This window comes from Vombatus ursinus, unplaced genomic scaffold (genome assembly GCF_900497805.2).
Source record: "Vombatus ursinus unplaced genomic scaffold, bare-nosed wombat genome assembly UNPS02014768.1, whole genome shotgun sequence".
NCBI lineage: Eukaryota > Metazoa > Chordata > Mammalia > Diprotodontia > Vombatidae > Vombatus > Vombatus ursinus.
In genome coordinates, this window is record NW_020954546.1 from 25,718,857 (window position 1) to 25,735,147 (window position 16,291).

The following is a 16,291-nucleotide window of genomic DNA, read 5'->3' on the forward strand; positions in this document are numbered from 1 at the left end:
TTTGGGGAGAAAAGGCCCTAATGGCTGCAGAGGTCAGAAAAAGACCCACTCAGAAGGTGATCTTCCAAGAGGCGCCAGGGCAAAGGCACGGGGATGAGGGATGGAGCGTCATATCTGAGGAACATCAAAAAGGCTAGTTTGGCTAAAATAGAAAGCGTGGGAAAGAGAATAAAGTTATAATAAGGCTGGAAAAGCAGGATGAAACCAGGCTGTCAAGGGCTCTGTATTTCACGTGAGAGATGATGGGTAGCCACTGGAGTTACCAAGTAAGACAGTAACATGATTAGGCCTACGCTATTGGAAAATGGAGCTGGACTGGAAAGGTGAGAGACTGGATATGGGGAGATCAGTTAAGAGACCATTGTAATAGTTCAAGCAAGAGGTGATGAAGGCCTGAGCTGTAGTGATGGTTGCATGCCTGGAGAGGAGGAGATGGACATGAGAGATGATGGATAGAGTCAACATGGCTTGGACACTTAATAGAGATATGGGATGAGAGAGTGAAGAGTTGAGGTGATTCCAAGGAATTAAACCACTGATGATTGGAAAGATGGTGGTACCTCAACAGTAAATGGGAAGTTGGGAAGAAGTGTGAATTTGACAAAGAGTTTGTTTTAGACATGTTGAGTCTGAGATAGATGCCTATGGGACCTGCAGTTTTAAGTGCCCAAGAGGCAGTTTATAATATGGGACTGGAGCTCAGGAGAGACTAGGCTTAGATACACAGGTCTGAAACTCATCTGCACAGAGACCATCATTGAACCCATAGGAGCAGATGAGGTCACCAAGAAAGTATTGAGAGAAAAGAGAAGAGAGGCCCAGAACAGAGCTTTGCCCACAAATTAGTAGGTGTTTCATAGACAATGAATAAGGAAACTGGGGAGTGGTCAGACTGCCAAAACAGGTCAGTGTGACAAAAACCTAGTTGATGCAGAGGTCAGGGTTGATTAGAGGCCATTAGATTTGAAGGGACTTCAACTTTGGGGAGGGCAGTTTCAGTTGAATGATGAGGTGTAAAACCAGCCTGCATAAAGTTAAGAAGAAAGTAGCAAGCACAATCCAGCCTCAGACACTTGACACTTACTAGCTAGCTGTGTGACCCTGGGCAAGTCACTTAACCCTGACTGCCTCACCAAAAAAAGAAAAAAAAAGTAGCAAGCACAGATGGCTTTTTTAAAGATCAGTAAGAGAAATAACACAAGTATACAAATAACAATAACATCACGTGCTCCATACTACAAGCACCTAAAGTCTTGCATTTCAGAGAAAGGCAATTGACTTTCAGATGGGAGGATGGGTGGAGGGAAAGAAATCAAGGAAGGCTTCAAGAAGGAAATTATATTTAAGTTGGGTCTTGAGGCATGGTGAGGATTTTGATATGGGGTTATGGTGTGACAAACCTTCTAGGCAGAGTAAATGATAAAGACAAAGGCACAGAGTGGGAAATTAAAGGGTATGTTTAGAAATGATCATTAATACAATCTGGTCAGAACCAAGAGTAGGTATTGGGGAGTCAGAGATTGAACTGAGAAGGTAGATTGGTGCCAGATTGAGGCAGTTGAACACAAAAGTGAATCATCCACCTCTTACACATTTCCTGTAATCCAGTGAAACATTAATCTGGTGTAGAGGGGGGAGCTCAGAGAGGTTTGGTGATTCAGCAAGTCACTGGTAGAAAGAAAACAAATGGCCTGGTATGTGCCAGGATTCTTTGGCAGTTACTGGGTAACCTCACCTGCCATGGGTTCTTTATGGTTCTTAGCAGGATCAGAGCCTCCTACTGCATAACAGGGACATTTCCTGCTGCAGGGAAAGGACCTCCATCACGCAAAGTCAGATTTTTACTGTGGGCTGGGGGAGAAATTGCCTCAAAGGAGAACTCTTCCCCATAGTCTGGTGGGAGGGAATAGACACAGGAGGAATGGGAGGTGGAGGAAGGAGCAGAAGGAGAGGGGCAGGAATAACGGAAATAATCAGGCCAGTCTGTCTGAGAAACACGCCTATGCCAGGGGGATTTCTTTGTAAAATTCCAGTTGCCATAGCAATTGGATGCCGTTCTTTCTACCAGTCGTGCTGCTCTCATCCTCCACGTGAGGGCCACCAATAAAGCTCTTTCCCAGGCTAAGAAGCCCTTGTGGTTTAGCTGGGAGAATGACCCCTCCAATATAATTTTCCTTCACTCCTCCTCATCTCCAATTCTGCCACCTTCTGGAAGCAGATGGGTGATATCCGTCATGTGTAGCTCTGGGGGTAGGACCTGTGAAAGAGAAATGATAATACTGTAGCTTAGGCACTGCCTTCTGAACATAGGACCCAAGGGCAGGGATGAGGTGGCATATGGGATGCCCTGGGAAACTGGCTTGTAGGATAGAGACTGTTTAGTCAAATTTTGCAAGACATAAAGAAAGAAGCAGTAAATGATCATATTTCCTGTCTTCACATTTGGAAAGAAAAAGAATAGAACAGAACCCTGATCATAAGCTTTTTCTGAAGAATGACATGATCCGAAATATGTTTAGCTTCACTGGACTTGTCACTGGGATAGTTAATGTCTGTTTTGTTTTGAATTTTGCACTTAAGTGCCTTTAAAAATAGAATGAATTTCCATACGTAAGTATCAGTGCCAACTTACCAATAGTTCACATTGTAACTCCTTCCAATCCTTCATCTGCTCCAATTTGCTTCCTGCAAACACTCGGTGTGACTCTAGCCAAATTATTTAACTTCCCTGAGTCTGTTTCCTAACCTATAAGATAAGGATGCCAATGTTCGTTCCTCCAACCATAGCTCTTGAGGCCAGGGAAAATGGAGGCAGGCTGCCTGCCTTTTGGGGCCACGTGACTAGACATAACTTGTAGTCTGGGTGGTCTGAAGGCCAGTAAGGTTCTGTGTGACCTGGAGTATCCCTCCTACAAGCCAGCCACCCCAGAATGTACCAGCAGATATTAGCTCATCAAATTCGACATGTATTCTCTAGAAGAGAGCTAACTCTGAGACAAAAGGATGAAAGACAGGCAAGTTTTGATGGAAAAGAAAGTAATATGAGTATAAAATGTTGCCCAGGGAGGGCAAGACCAGGTAGAGTGATGCACTCCGGGAAGAAGGGGAGCAGTGAAGGAGTGAAATCAGAGCATTGAGTACTAGGTCATGGGATACTGAAGGGGAGGATGAGGATGAACCAAAGATAACCTTTTCCCCCTTCATTCTTTTGGTCATAAGTTCATGGTATTAACAGCTGGAAAGGTTCTTAGAGGTTACTAAGTCTAAACTCCTTACTTATCTTATGTATGAGGGGAAAAAGGCCCAGAAAGGGAAAGCGTCTTGCTTGGGTCACACAGCTAGTTGTTGCCTGAGGAAGAATTTGAACCCAGGTCTTACTAACCGCAAGTCCCAGGCTCTATCCACTAACTTGCCTGATTAACACAGTGCCTGACACATAGTAGGTGCTTAATACTTGTGGGATTGACTTGTTTTGACTCTCAGGCCTAAACCAAGAAGCGGCCTTCCCAAATCATCACCTGAAATGCGCCATAATTGAGGGAAGAGATCAGTAACAAAAAAGTCACGGTCTGAGGAGTCCAAGGGGCACTACCTCTCTATTTCACCCCAACAATTATTATGCTCCTCTCCAAGGGAGGAACTTTCTCCTTTGAACTCTCCATTAGGTTTACTCCTCTGTGATACTCATCATGTTAAAATCATTATTTTGTTAATGTATGTCTTGTTTTATCAAGCAGATTGTTTGTTCTTTCGAGCCAGGCACTCATTGGACTCAGCCTGGATTACCTTTGTATTTCTGCCAGAGCCACACCTGGTGCTTTGCAGACAGAAAGAGCTTCAGAGGAGAGAATGTCTCATGTCATAACTTCTTGGTATCTTTCATGGTGTCTATATAGGACATGGCATGAGGGGTCATCAATAGCTGATGTGAAGCTTTATTTTTCAAAAACATTCCCTATTGGGAGGTAGCATGGTGATGTCGATTTTGAAGTCAGAGGATCTGGGTTCAAATCCAAACTCTGTTACTTTCCTTGTAGTATACTCTGGGAAAGCTCCATTACCAGTATGGGTTAAGGGGTTATGCGTAGGGACCTCAGTGGTCTTTTCCTACTCTAAATCTGTGATTCTATGATTGGAGGACCTACAATATACATATAGAAACAATTCCCACTCACTGGGCCACCAGCTTCAACACTGATCCATCTGGGTCTTCCTCCTCACCACCTCCCCATAGACTTGTACTTCACCCCTGGGGTCTAATAGGTGAGCTTTTGCCTCATCTCAATGGCAACCAGGCCAATCTTACTTCCTGAACATCAGCTCCAAACCATGCTTCCCTGCTCATAACTGTCCCCTCCCATATATTATTTTCTCTCATTAAAATATAAGTTCCATGAAGGCAAAGACTATCTTATTTGTCTATATTGGTAACCTGACAAGTGACAAATATCATGACAAATAGTAAGCCCTTACTAAATGCTTTATCTGTCTATCTATCTACGTCATTTATCATAGGATTCAAAATGGGAAGGTGATGCCAAGACTTGCAGGTGAATTGGATTTAAGTGAGTGAGGGCTGTGCAAAGTGACCAGCCTCACTCTCTCCTCTGGAGCCATCTGGGTTCAGTGGCCAGATATAGATCAGGACAACTGGAGATGGCCCCGGAGGCAGTGGGAGACCTTGCCCTTTTGAAGCTAAGGTCATTCCATGTTCTCACTTTGAATGAGGCAACACTAATTTAGTGATTAAGGCTAGGTAAGAAATGAGCCAAGAAATGGCCCCTTTTAAGTAGTAAAAAAAAAAAAAATCAATATGGGAGGGGAAGATCCTCAGGGTTTCTAGCTAAAACAGAAACAATTATTATTTACATTCATTCTGAGCCTTGGTGGGGGGAGCAAACGATGACCACTAAGTGGGGTGTGGGCTGGGACCTGTTGTTGGCCAATGAGAGCCAGAGTGAATTGGGTATAAGGCATGGTCTTTAAGAAAGAAATCTAGAAAAAGAAAAGAAAAAAAAAAGAAAGAAATCTAGCCATAAACCCCAAGACATCTTGTTAGGTTTCAACCCTTAAAATTTAACCATCTCTACTATGTCTGAATATAAAGGATTCATGTTTTCTGCAATATAAATTTTGGTCATACTTATAAAATAAAGTATCTTGACTATGTGTGTAGATTTCCCTTCATTATTGACTTACCCTCATAGATACTCAATATTTGTTGAGAGATTGTATTTGTAGAGAGATGGCCCCAGAGTATGCTGGCACTGGACAATGACAATTTGGCATCCATAGGGTGGCCTTGGAGAAGAATCCAGCCCTGAAATGAAACCATTTTCTCATTCTAAACATCACTGAGGGGGTGGGGAGGCACTCTTCCTGTCTCATGGATTCCTGAAACCATTAAAAAATATATATTTTTTATATATATACAACATATGCATACATATACACATGAATACATACACATATACTTATACATACACACATATATACATCTATAAGTCTAGTCCTCATAGTAGCAGGCCTAACCTCTAAGAGAGTCCTGGCCTAATACAGGGAGCTTAGTAGCTACTTGGTTCTTCTCATGTACTCACAAGTAATACTTCTGGTGCTTTGTGTTACCATGACAGGAGGCATAAATGCTCATATGTCTTTTCATAACACTCTAGTTCTTACTGTTTGCTTTCCTTTCCCCATGTTTTCTCTGCCTGGCCCCCTTTAGAAGATAAGTTCTTTGAGAGCAGAGACTTCAAAAAAAAATTCAGTCTCTCTGTCTCTCGCCCATAGAGTAGGGCCTGAGAGTCAGTGTGATGCCACAGACAGAGCTGGCTTCAGAGCCAGGAAGAGCAGGGTTCAGGATCTACCCCCAATACATACTGGCTGAATCGATCCGGCCTTCCCTCTGGTAGTAGACCCTTAATAATGCTTTGTTGGACTGGGCCTTTGGGGTCTAGAGTGCCCCTATTCATTAGAATGATGCAATTTTGCAAAAATAAATTCATATGGAACATTCCAACATTGACATATTGCCACTGAAACATGCAACTTCTTACATTGCCTCATTTCTTCATCTAGTGGCAAAGTTTAAAGGGTAGGTCTCCAGGAAAAAATTCCAAAAACAGTCTCTGTAGTCTGTTAACTGCAAAACAAACAGATCTCATTGAATGAAGAGAGGTTCATCTTGCAATGCAAGAGCTTGTTGGAAGTATTAACATTTCTCCCTCCACGATGTCCACAAGCTTCTTATCTGGCTTTCCCTCTTGAGCCCCACTATTGTCCTGTCCCCCACAACTATGCCTGCCTTTGTAGAATTGTGGGAGTATTGTACATTGTTCAGCATCTTGAGGAAGGAAATAGGTCATACCAGCCCCCAGAGTCATTACAATTGAACACATGAACAAACAACTGGAAACCTCGCCGATATGTACCAAAATGTGAAAGAGATGCTTATTCATTAAGGACTATTAAAATTCATTATTACAGTGGAGGCAGGGTGACCTAATGGTTAGAGTGACTTAGAGTCTGGAAGACCTGAGTTTGAATCTCACCTCAGAAGCTTTCAAGCCTGGAGCCTGGGCAAGTCATCAAATGTTTCTAAGTTTCAGTTTCCTTATGGGTAAAATGGGGCTAATCATAGTGTCGACCTCCCAGGGTTGTTGTGGTAACAAATTTAAAGTACTACATACATGCTAGTTATCATTATTAAGTACCAGTTAGTGTCCAATAGAAGCAGGGAAATTGGCTAACATGATGTCATGCCTGCCCATCTTCTTGTGGGAGAAGGCAAGGACAGTCAGGTCTGCAGCTACAAAAATATAAGGCATGCTAAATGGGTGAGAGCAGTTCAAGTTTAAAACCACTCCCAGACTTTTGGTATATTCAGTATTCGTTTACAATTCTATTCCCTCTCCATTAATTATGGGATTCCCAGAATCTCAGAGTTGGAAGCAACTTCAGAAAGCATTTATTTAAACCCCTAGATAAATACCACACACACCAAAAGGGTTATCAAGCTTTTGCTTGATGCTTTTTAATGGTCTTCCTTCTGTCCTTCCATGCTGCCTTTAGGGGAAGCAATGTAATACGCTCGGTCTTTAGGGTGCTGAGTTGGAGTTGGGAAGAGAGAGGTTCCAATTCTGCTTCTGATGCTTACTGGCCTCGAGACTATGGGTAAGTCACTAAACCTGAGCCTTAGTCTCCCCATCTGTAAAATGGGAATGGGGATACTTGCCTCCTAGCGTTGTTCAGTCTCAAATGAAATAATATACATAAAGAGCCTTTCAGTACTATATAAAGTCAGTTATTTGCCATTTTATTTTCTTCAGAGATCAGCTAGAAATCGTCCCAGGACAAGTTGCTCTCCTGCTTTCATTCATTTATGTTTAGCGTTCTGTGAACTATAGAACAGGTTTGGAGAAAATGGCTGGTGTGTGTAATTGAATGAAAACATCAAGATATGGGTTCATCTTCTGTAGACACACTGAAAGCATCTTTGGAATGACCCAAGTAGCAGGCAGGATAATGGTGATGAGATGGATATCTTCCTGTCCTCAGACTGGTTTAGTTATATCTACTGAGTCTCAATATTTGGAAAGCTTATCCCTTTTGTTGAGGTTTAGAGATTTAGGGGTGCTGAGACCCCAAAATCACAATACGTGGGTCCTAACTGAAAGAATTCCACCCAAACCTATCAGACAAAGACAAAGTTTATGAGAACATCTATCATATTGGGCAGACTCTTAAGGAATCTAAACATTTGTATTGCTAATGCAAGCGGGTCAGATCTTAAGAATCTGAGCCCCTTAATAGAGACATGATGGACCTTACATATAGAAAGACTGTGAGAGGGATCCAGGAGTGGCCAAGTACTTTGGGGTGACTGGAGGAGGGATCTAAGAAGATCTGGATGGGAGTGGCCAGTAAGCTGGGGTGAACAGAAAGCCTGGGACCTGTACCACGTGGCCAAGGGAGAATGGAGTCTAGATAGGATTAAGGGTGGGAAGTGGCTGGGGGTCATCTGGAGGTAGTAGACAATGGAGGGCAAGGTAACAGAATTGAGAGATGGGGTATAGGTAATAATGAAAGGCCAGTTGATAGGATTATAGCCTCAGGAGAACAACAGAGATTTGGCCATGTGGGAAAGTCCAGGGTTTTTCCTTTTTGGGGTCCAGATCCCATCCTCATCACCTTTGACACTCTTTGGATATTGCTATTACTGCTTTTATTATTATTATTACTACTATCATTCCACATAGAATTAATAGCCTCTCTATAAAAGTCTATAAATTAAACAGGAAGCTCCTTGAGAAGAGGGACTGTCTTTTGCCTTTTTTTTTCCTCCCCAGCACTTAGCACAATACTTAGTACACAGTGGGGGCTTAATAAATACTGAGAAAAGTGACTATTTTTCTATTATATTAATAACCAATATTAAATTAGGATCGAGGTTTTTCCCTTGTATTTCCTCTTTCAAGGACCAGTCCTAGTAGGTCATTCAGCCAGTCTCTGAAGGACAAGGCTAAAAGATGATATTGGGTTAATCCAGGGGGTATTTGGCCCTTGATCTTGGTGGGACCCCACTCAACCAGGAGACTTTACTTTTGTTCATAGTGTAGACAAAATCTAATCTAGATGAATTCTAGTCCTAAAGCATTAAAGCCCTGCCCATTGGAGTTTAGGAGAATCCAGTTTATGGAGAAAACCAATCAGAGTGGTCTGGGTAGAGATGGATTCCTTTGCTGGAAATGGGTAAGTCTCATGATTTTCTCAGCAGGAGGAGCTGAAGACTTTTAGTTCCTCATTAATATGTCCACCCCTTCATTAACTGCTCACCAGTCAGGGTTGATTTTCACCTGTCAGGGGCACCTTCTGTTCCAAAGGTATTTAAGCATTCAGTGATCTCCATGGTTTTTTCTTTGGTTGTCCAGAGAACAATGCTCTTCAATTTATTATTAGCTAGCCTAATCAATAAATTGATTATTAATTACTTAGAAACTCTGTTTCGGGATTTTCATTCGTCAAAATACCAGTTGACTGACTAGATCATTTCTACAATCTAAGTTTAACAGTGGTAATAAATCACCCTTCACCATTAAGCTTAGATAGTAAAAATGATCTAATCAGTCAACTAGTATACATATGGGCATACAGATATATACACCCATATATGCATATGTTGTGGTTGAATCATTTTTCAGTCATGTCCAACTCTCCATTGTCCCCATTTGCGGTTTTCGTGGCAAAGATACTGGAGTAGGCTGACATTGTCTTCTTCAGCTCATTTTATAGATGAGGAAACTGAGGCAAACAGGGTTAAAACTGATTTGCTCAGGGGTCACACTGGTAGTAAGTATCTTGAGGCCAGACTTGAACTCAGGAAGATGAGTCTTCCTGACTTCAGATCTAGCACTCTATCCACTGTGCCATCTAGCCGCCACACACATACATACACATACATACACACACCCCTATGTATATATACTCACACATATACAAATATACACATATATGGCCCCCGTGTGTGTATGTATGTATGTATATATGTACATATATACATATATATGCATATATGTGGCAGCTAGGTAGCATATATCTATATCTAACTATTAGCTAGGCGGCTCAGTGGATAAAGCATCGAGTCTGGAGTCAGGAAGACTCATCTTCCTGAATTCAAATCTGGCTTCATACACTTACTAGCTGTGTGTGACCCTGGGCAAGTCACTTCACCTCGTTTGCCTCAGTTTCCTCATCTGTAAAATAAGCTGGAGAAGGAAATGCAAACCACTCCAGTATCTTTGCCAAGAAAGCCCCAAATGGGATCGCAAAGAATCAAATGCGACTGAAAATGAGTAAACAACAGCACCATGCACACATAGATATATATAGATATGGATGTATATGTGTATATATTATATAATTTATAATATGTTATAAAATATTGTAATATATTATAAAATTATAAAATATAATATAAAGTTTATAATATATTATAAAAATATATATGTACACAGATACACATATGTATATGTAGCATCCCAAAAGTCTTAATGAAGTTTTAAGATTATTTAAGCTATTCAAGCTTAAAACTACACTAAGACTTTTGGGAAACTCTGTATGTGTGTATATACATTATATATATATGTGTGTGTGTGTATGTGTATGTTTGTATATATGTATATAATACATATGTATGTGTAAATATGTCATATACACACATGCATATGTACATATTTGTCAATTCAATCATCACAGTATTCTGTAAATGTGGTCATAAGGTTATAGATACAGACATGGAAGGGACCTTACAGGCCTGTTGTCCAACCCCCCTTATTTATTATTATTATTAATAATAATAATTGGTAACATTTATATGATATTTAAGGTTGGCAACGTGTGTTTCCCATATATCAATTGGCTTGATTTCACAGCTGAAAGAACTGCAACTCACAGAGGTTGGTGGCTTCCTCAGTTTACACAGATAGCGGGTGTTGACGTTAGCACTTATTTAATCCTAGCTCTCCTAGCCCCAGGTCCGGCACATCTCGCCATTTTCTTTTACTTATTTTTAAATTCTGAACTTAAACAACAAATAAAATGAGCATTTCTCTCTACATTGTGGGACAAGAGAGGATTACACATGAAACTGTGAATGTCTGTTTTATGCAGCCTGCGTTTCTGGTTAAGTACATTATAAATCCAACACGTAACTTTCAAAGCTGTCCTGCTTATCTGTGATTCCTTCTGGCTTTCCTTCTGTTCTCTTCTCATTAAAAAACATTTTTTTTTTTTTGCTAGCTCTCTATCCTCTAGGGCATACTGCCTTGGGTCCACATAGTACAAAATAGGAGTCTATTTGAATCAAAGTTATCGAGGGCTAAGCCACCATATTCACTAGGAGGTTTCTAGTTTAATATCCATATTGTTAAATGACAGGTTACCTTTCACTGAAACAGGTGTCTAGAATAATAACAAGCCTCCTGAAATTGGCTGACAATGGAAGTGAATATACCTCTCCTTCATTTCCTTTCTGAAACTGTAAATGAGTTCCTCCTCCTCCTCAGCTGCATTTTAATAATAAAAACCAAATACTGTGTTCATTAATATGCAGAGTATATATTTACATAATATAATCACAGGGAGTTCAAAGTCTTTATAAATAAAATCTAATAAATCTTCACAAATGAAGAACGTCAAAAAAATACTATTCCTAGTTTATAGATGATGCAATTGGATTACACTGTATTTATATTGGGGAAAAGGCAGTGAGCATCAGTCATGCACTGAGAATGATAAACAAAGGATGGTCAGCTTAAGTGCCAAAAGACTAGGGGAAGACCTCCAGTGAATGTTGGGTGGGTTGACTAGGGAGGGATTATGGGAAAACAGAGACAAGAATTGTATAGGATGAAGAATGCAGGGGTTGAGATTGGCACCAGTAGAGGGACTATCCACATAGACAAAATCATGGATCCATCAGAGTAAGAAACAGGGGATAAGAACAAAAAAAGAGACTTAACCCAGTTTACTTTCCCATTAGCCAAGTCAGAATTGGGACAGTGCTGCAGCAGAATCTTCAGTTCCTCAAAGGTCCACAAGAGCAGAAAATAGACAAAGATTTCCTGGAAAATGCTGGCCACCATATTGCTCTCTACTAAGTGGAGGGGGTCGGGGGAAGCATTAGGTGCCACTGACAACACCCTGATGAGAGTATATTTTCCTTTGTGAGTCCTGGGCTAGACTTTCAACAAGGGCCATATTCTAAGTGTTTGTACAAACTAGCTTATCGCCTCATGCTGTCCTCACTGGGAAACAAAACCAACTTTCAGGTCTTTGCCAAGTTCTCTTAAAACGGCTTCATGGCCATGACGAATAGATGTGACCGGATGCATGACTAGATCCAAAGAGTACTGTCTGATGGGTTTGTCAACTTGGACAGCTGTCCCTAGTGGTAGGCCACAGGGCTCTGTCCTCAGAACTATTCTGTTCAACATTTTAATTAATACACAGAATGAATACATAGATGGGCAGTGGGCTTATCAAATTTGAGGATTATGTGATTCAGAGATGGATACTTACTGGGTTGGATGACAATTTGGGATGTGAAAAATCTTGACAGGTAGGAACAATGGGCTACAACAGGTTGAAATTTAATAGGAAGAAACATAAATTTATTCCTATTTTTAAAAATCAGCTACACAGAGGATGAAGGAGATGTGATTTGGGAGGCACAAGCATCTGCTTTCACAAGCCCTCAGAGTAGTGCCAGAGGACTGAAGGACAGTCTCTATGAATCCCTGGGGGGTTAAAGAGGGCCTTCATGGAATGTTTGAGTGTTTTTGTTCTACTGTGAGTCTTTAAAATGTCTTCTGTTTTGTTACTGGGCCCTAGTCTTCTGCATTTGCTGCAGAGCGAAATGAAGGATGTTGTGTATGTGAGAAACACTTTGTTCCTTTGAGACCTTCTATGGGATCTGGGGGGACCTGTGACTCACATCTGTGAAGACCTAGACAGAAGGTCAACTCTGGGCCCGAGCAATATGAGCAAAGAGAGGGAGTGATTCTTTGGGTAGTCCCTGAAAAAAAACCTGGCTCAGGAGGACCAAAGGTTTGAGGAGCCTGGGGCCACGGGGTACACCTAGACCAGGGGTGGGGAACCTGTGGCCTCCAGGCCCCATGTGGCCCTCGAGGTCCTCAAGTGTGGCCCTTTGACTGAATCCAAACTTCACAGAACAAAGGGATAGACAATCTACCTTCTCAAAGGCCCACATGTGGCCTGGAGGCTGCAGATTCCCCACCCCTGACCTTGATCTCCCTCCCTTCTCACTTCTGCCCCTTGGAACCCCCTGCTTCCATTAAAGCACAATTTAGATGTCACGTTCCACCTTTTGGGATTCCTCTCAGTGCTTGGTGCTTTCTCCCTCTTTAAATCACTTTATTTGTATTGACTTTTCTCTATACATTTAGCAACCTCACAATGGAATGTGAACTGCTAAAATCTAGGGACTTTTATTCTTGCCTTTGTGCCCCCAGTGCCTTGTGAACAGTAGGTGCTTAATCAATGCTTATTGAACTTATTTGAATTTCACCTGTTATACGTTTATGACGCATCATCTCACTGAGGCTTTAACTGATGCTCAGCATTGCTTCTATTCTTCTCTCATGGACTCCCTATTTCATTGCCCGCAGCAATTATCCTGGACCTTCTCCACACTCCTCCATTCCCTCAGGATTGAAGCAGAAGGTTTTAACTCTTACCTCCCTGAGCTGTGAATGATTGTCAAGGGGAAGGGGAACTTCTCCAGGCTAGTCATTTATTAAATGCCCACTGTGTGCCAGGCGCTGTGCTAAGGCCTCTACACCTCTCAGTCATCCTCAGTTCTCTCCTTCACTCTTGTGATCAAACAATCAATCAGAAGGCATTTATTAAGTGCCTACTCTATGCCAGCTGAAGTTACAGAGCTAAAAATGAAAGTCCCTGCCCTCAAGGAGATTATGCTTTACCCAGCAGAAACAACTAGACACATGTAAGCAGGTATGTCCAAGTAGGTACAAAATAAAGATGAGGTAATTTTGATGGGGAGAGGTGCAAGCACTAGCAGGTTCCCCGGGGGGACCAGAGAAGGTCTGGTGAAGAAGGTGGTGCTCCAGCTGATCTTTGGAGGCAGCTGGGGATTTGGACAGGTGCAGTTGAGAAGGAAGCACATTCCAGAGATGGGGAACAAGCAGGGCAAAAGCATGAAAAGGTTGATATCAGGGACTTCTTTATGAGGACACGCCCTCTACCAATGCAGCCTGAGAGGGTCACAGCCAGCATGTGAGGAAGAGCAAGAAAGTCCCTTTGGTGAGATCGCAGAGTCTGTGAGAGCAGGAAAGGAGTTTGGAGTCAGGCTATGAAGGGCTTTAAATGCCAAAGAGACGAGTTTGTATTTTATCCTAGAGACAACTAGAAGCTATGGGATCTTACCGAGAAGGGGTGGCGCTGAGCTTTGGGAACATTGCTTTGGCAGTTGTATGGAGGACGAATTGGAGAGAGGAAGAGACTGGATGCAGGGAGACCAATCGGGAAAACATTGTAACAGTCCAGGTAAGAAGTGATATGTGCCTGTCGAGGGGTGGTCCTGGGGCATTGAGAAAGGAATGGATGGGACAGGCATCCTAGAGGTGGAATCAACACAATAACTGATTGGCTAATAGAGCTGAGAAAGCACGAGGACACCCCCAAGGTTTCAAATCTAGGTACTGGAACAATGGGGTGCCCCGGACAGACACGAGGAAGTGCAGGAGAGGTGTTGGCTTGGGGGGAGAGGAAGGAAGGAGTTTTCTTTTCTTTGTGAAAGCTAATCTCTCCACCTATGCCCTGGATCCCATCTCCAGCTCTCATCCCATTTTTCAGTCTCTGTTGGCCTTCTTTCATTTTCCTCCCACAAACATGCTCCAGTGACCCCGACGAGCCTCTCCTTGAACCTTTAACTCAACGAACATTCTATAAATGCCCACTCCACCCTTCCACCCCCTCCAACTACCAGCCATCTCTCTTGTTTTCCTTGTTGACTGATTCTGGTCCTCTTCATCTTATACTTCTTGAAAATGTTGTCTATCACTTACTTCCTCGATTTCCTCCCCACCCACCTTCTCCTTCATCCCTTGCCATTGAACCTCTGTCCCCGCTACCCTCCTGGCCCCTCCAATGTTGCCAACTGCCAAATTGTGTAGCTTCTTTTAGTTCCTATTCTCCCTGATGGGGCTGGCTACCCCTGCCCCCCAGATACTCCTTCCTTCCTTGGCTTCAGGGACCTCACCTTCTCCTGGTTCTCTTCCAACTCTGCCAACCATTGCTCGGGGCTCCCTTGTTGGCTTCTCATGCTCGTCCTAACATGAATGCCGAGTGTTCTCTGGTATAAAATAGTAGATGAGAAGCATATTAGTGGTGGGGCCAAAGCCCCTTACCCCCTACCCCCTCTCTACCTCTCCAGTCATCTGACACCTCCCTTGACACGCTCTGGGATCCAGCTCTTCTGGTCTACTTGACATTCTTTACCGTGCATTGCCTTTGCACTGGCTATCCCTCCTGCCGGGATGCCCTCCCTCCTTGCCTCAGCTTCCTGGCTTCCTTCATGATTTAGTTCAAATCTCACCTTCCGCAGGAGGCCTTTTCTGGTCTCCTCTTCACCCTTCCTGCCAGCAAGTGCCTCCTGTCTGAGGTTAACATCTATTTATACTTACATCACTTGAAAGTACACGGTTAATTTGCATGTTGTCTTCTCCTTTAGAAAGTGAGCTCTTTGAGGGCAGGGACTGGTTTTTTGCCTTTCTTTGTATCCCCAAAGTTTAGCCCACTACCTGGAACGTGGTTAACACTTAATAATTGCTTATTGACTGATTGACTGACTGACACATAGTAGCAATATAATACTCTCAAGTTGCAAACAAGTTGCTGGCCAGTTTTGGTTTAAAGGTAATGTCCTTATAAGGAAGTTCCTGATAGCAATTCAATTATAGGTCCAGTCACTATCCCTGCCTCATAAAATTAGGTAGGAATTTAGCAGATAAAAGGGCTGGGCAGGAAGAGGAATTGGAAGCATGAAGTATAGCATGAATGAAGCTGGAAAGGCAGAAAAGGATATCTCCTGGGTCTATGAGTATTACAATTTGACGGCCACTGAAAATGATACCTAGAAAGGAGAAGTATGAGATAAGTTGGATAGACAGGGTGGAGTCAGACAGTGGTGGGCTTTGAATTCCTGGCTGACCTTTGCTCTGTAGACAGTGGGGAGCCAGTTAAGGGTTTGGGACAAAGAAGTGACCTATCATTTATGCTTGGCCTCTTCTCTCTCTACCTTAGTGGTCTCATCTATGCCCATGGCTTCAGCTACCACCTTTATATAGATGATTCTCAAATCAATAAAACTCAATAATACCCTCAGCTGAGTTCTAGATTCACATCTCCTACTGTCTACCAAATGGATAGTCTTTTTTTTTTTCAGTTCTCCTCTTCCACCTCTCTGCCGACACCCTTTACCACCCTCTCCTTCTGAATATTCTTTCTTTTCTCACGGTTCTCCAACCTGTCTAGTGGCTCCTCCCTCTGCTTTGATGGTTCATCACCCAGATCTACCCCTCAACTTTGGTTGTCCCTGAAGGCTGTTTTGCGCCCCTGTCCTCTTCTCTCTGTATACACTCTCTCAGTGAACCCATCAGCTCCCACAGAAAATTTAATGAGCATTTTTGTGCTGAGGACTCCTAGATCTATAGATTCAGTCCCAGACTCTCTCCTGAGCTTCAGGACCCAG

The 16,291-nt window shown here is 42.6% G+C and overlaps 1 long non-coding RNA gene across 1 annotated transcript in view; it reads right to left on the reverse strand.

Annotated features, from left to right (window-relative positions):
- Positions 1-1,439: 1,439 nt before the first annotated feature.
- Positions 1,440-16,291, reverse strand: part of LOC114042784 — a 28,800-nt gene continuing 13,948 nt past the window's right edge. The window contains exons 3-5 of the long non-coding RNA XR_003569026.1: positions 14,801-14,893; positions 5,200-5,394; positions 1,440-2,257 (exon numbers count right to left, since the gene is read on the reverse strand). This is a non-coding gene — a long non-coding RNA (uncharacterized LOC114042784). The remainder of the gene's footprint in view (positions 2,258-5,199; positions 5,395-14,800; positions 14,894-16,291) is intronic.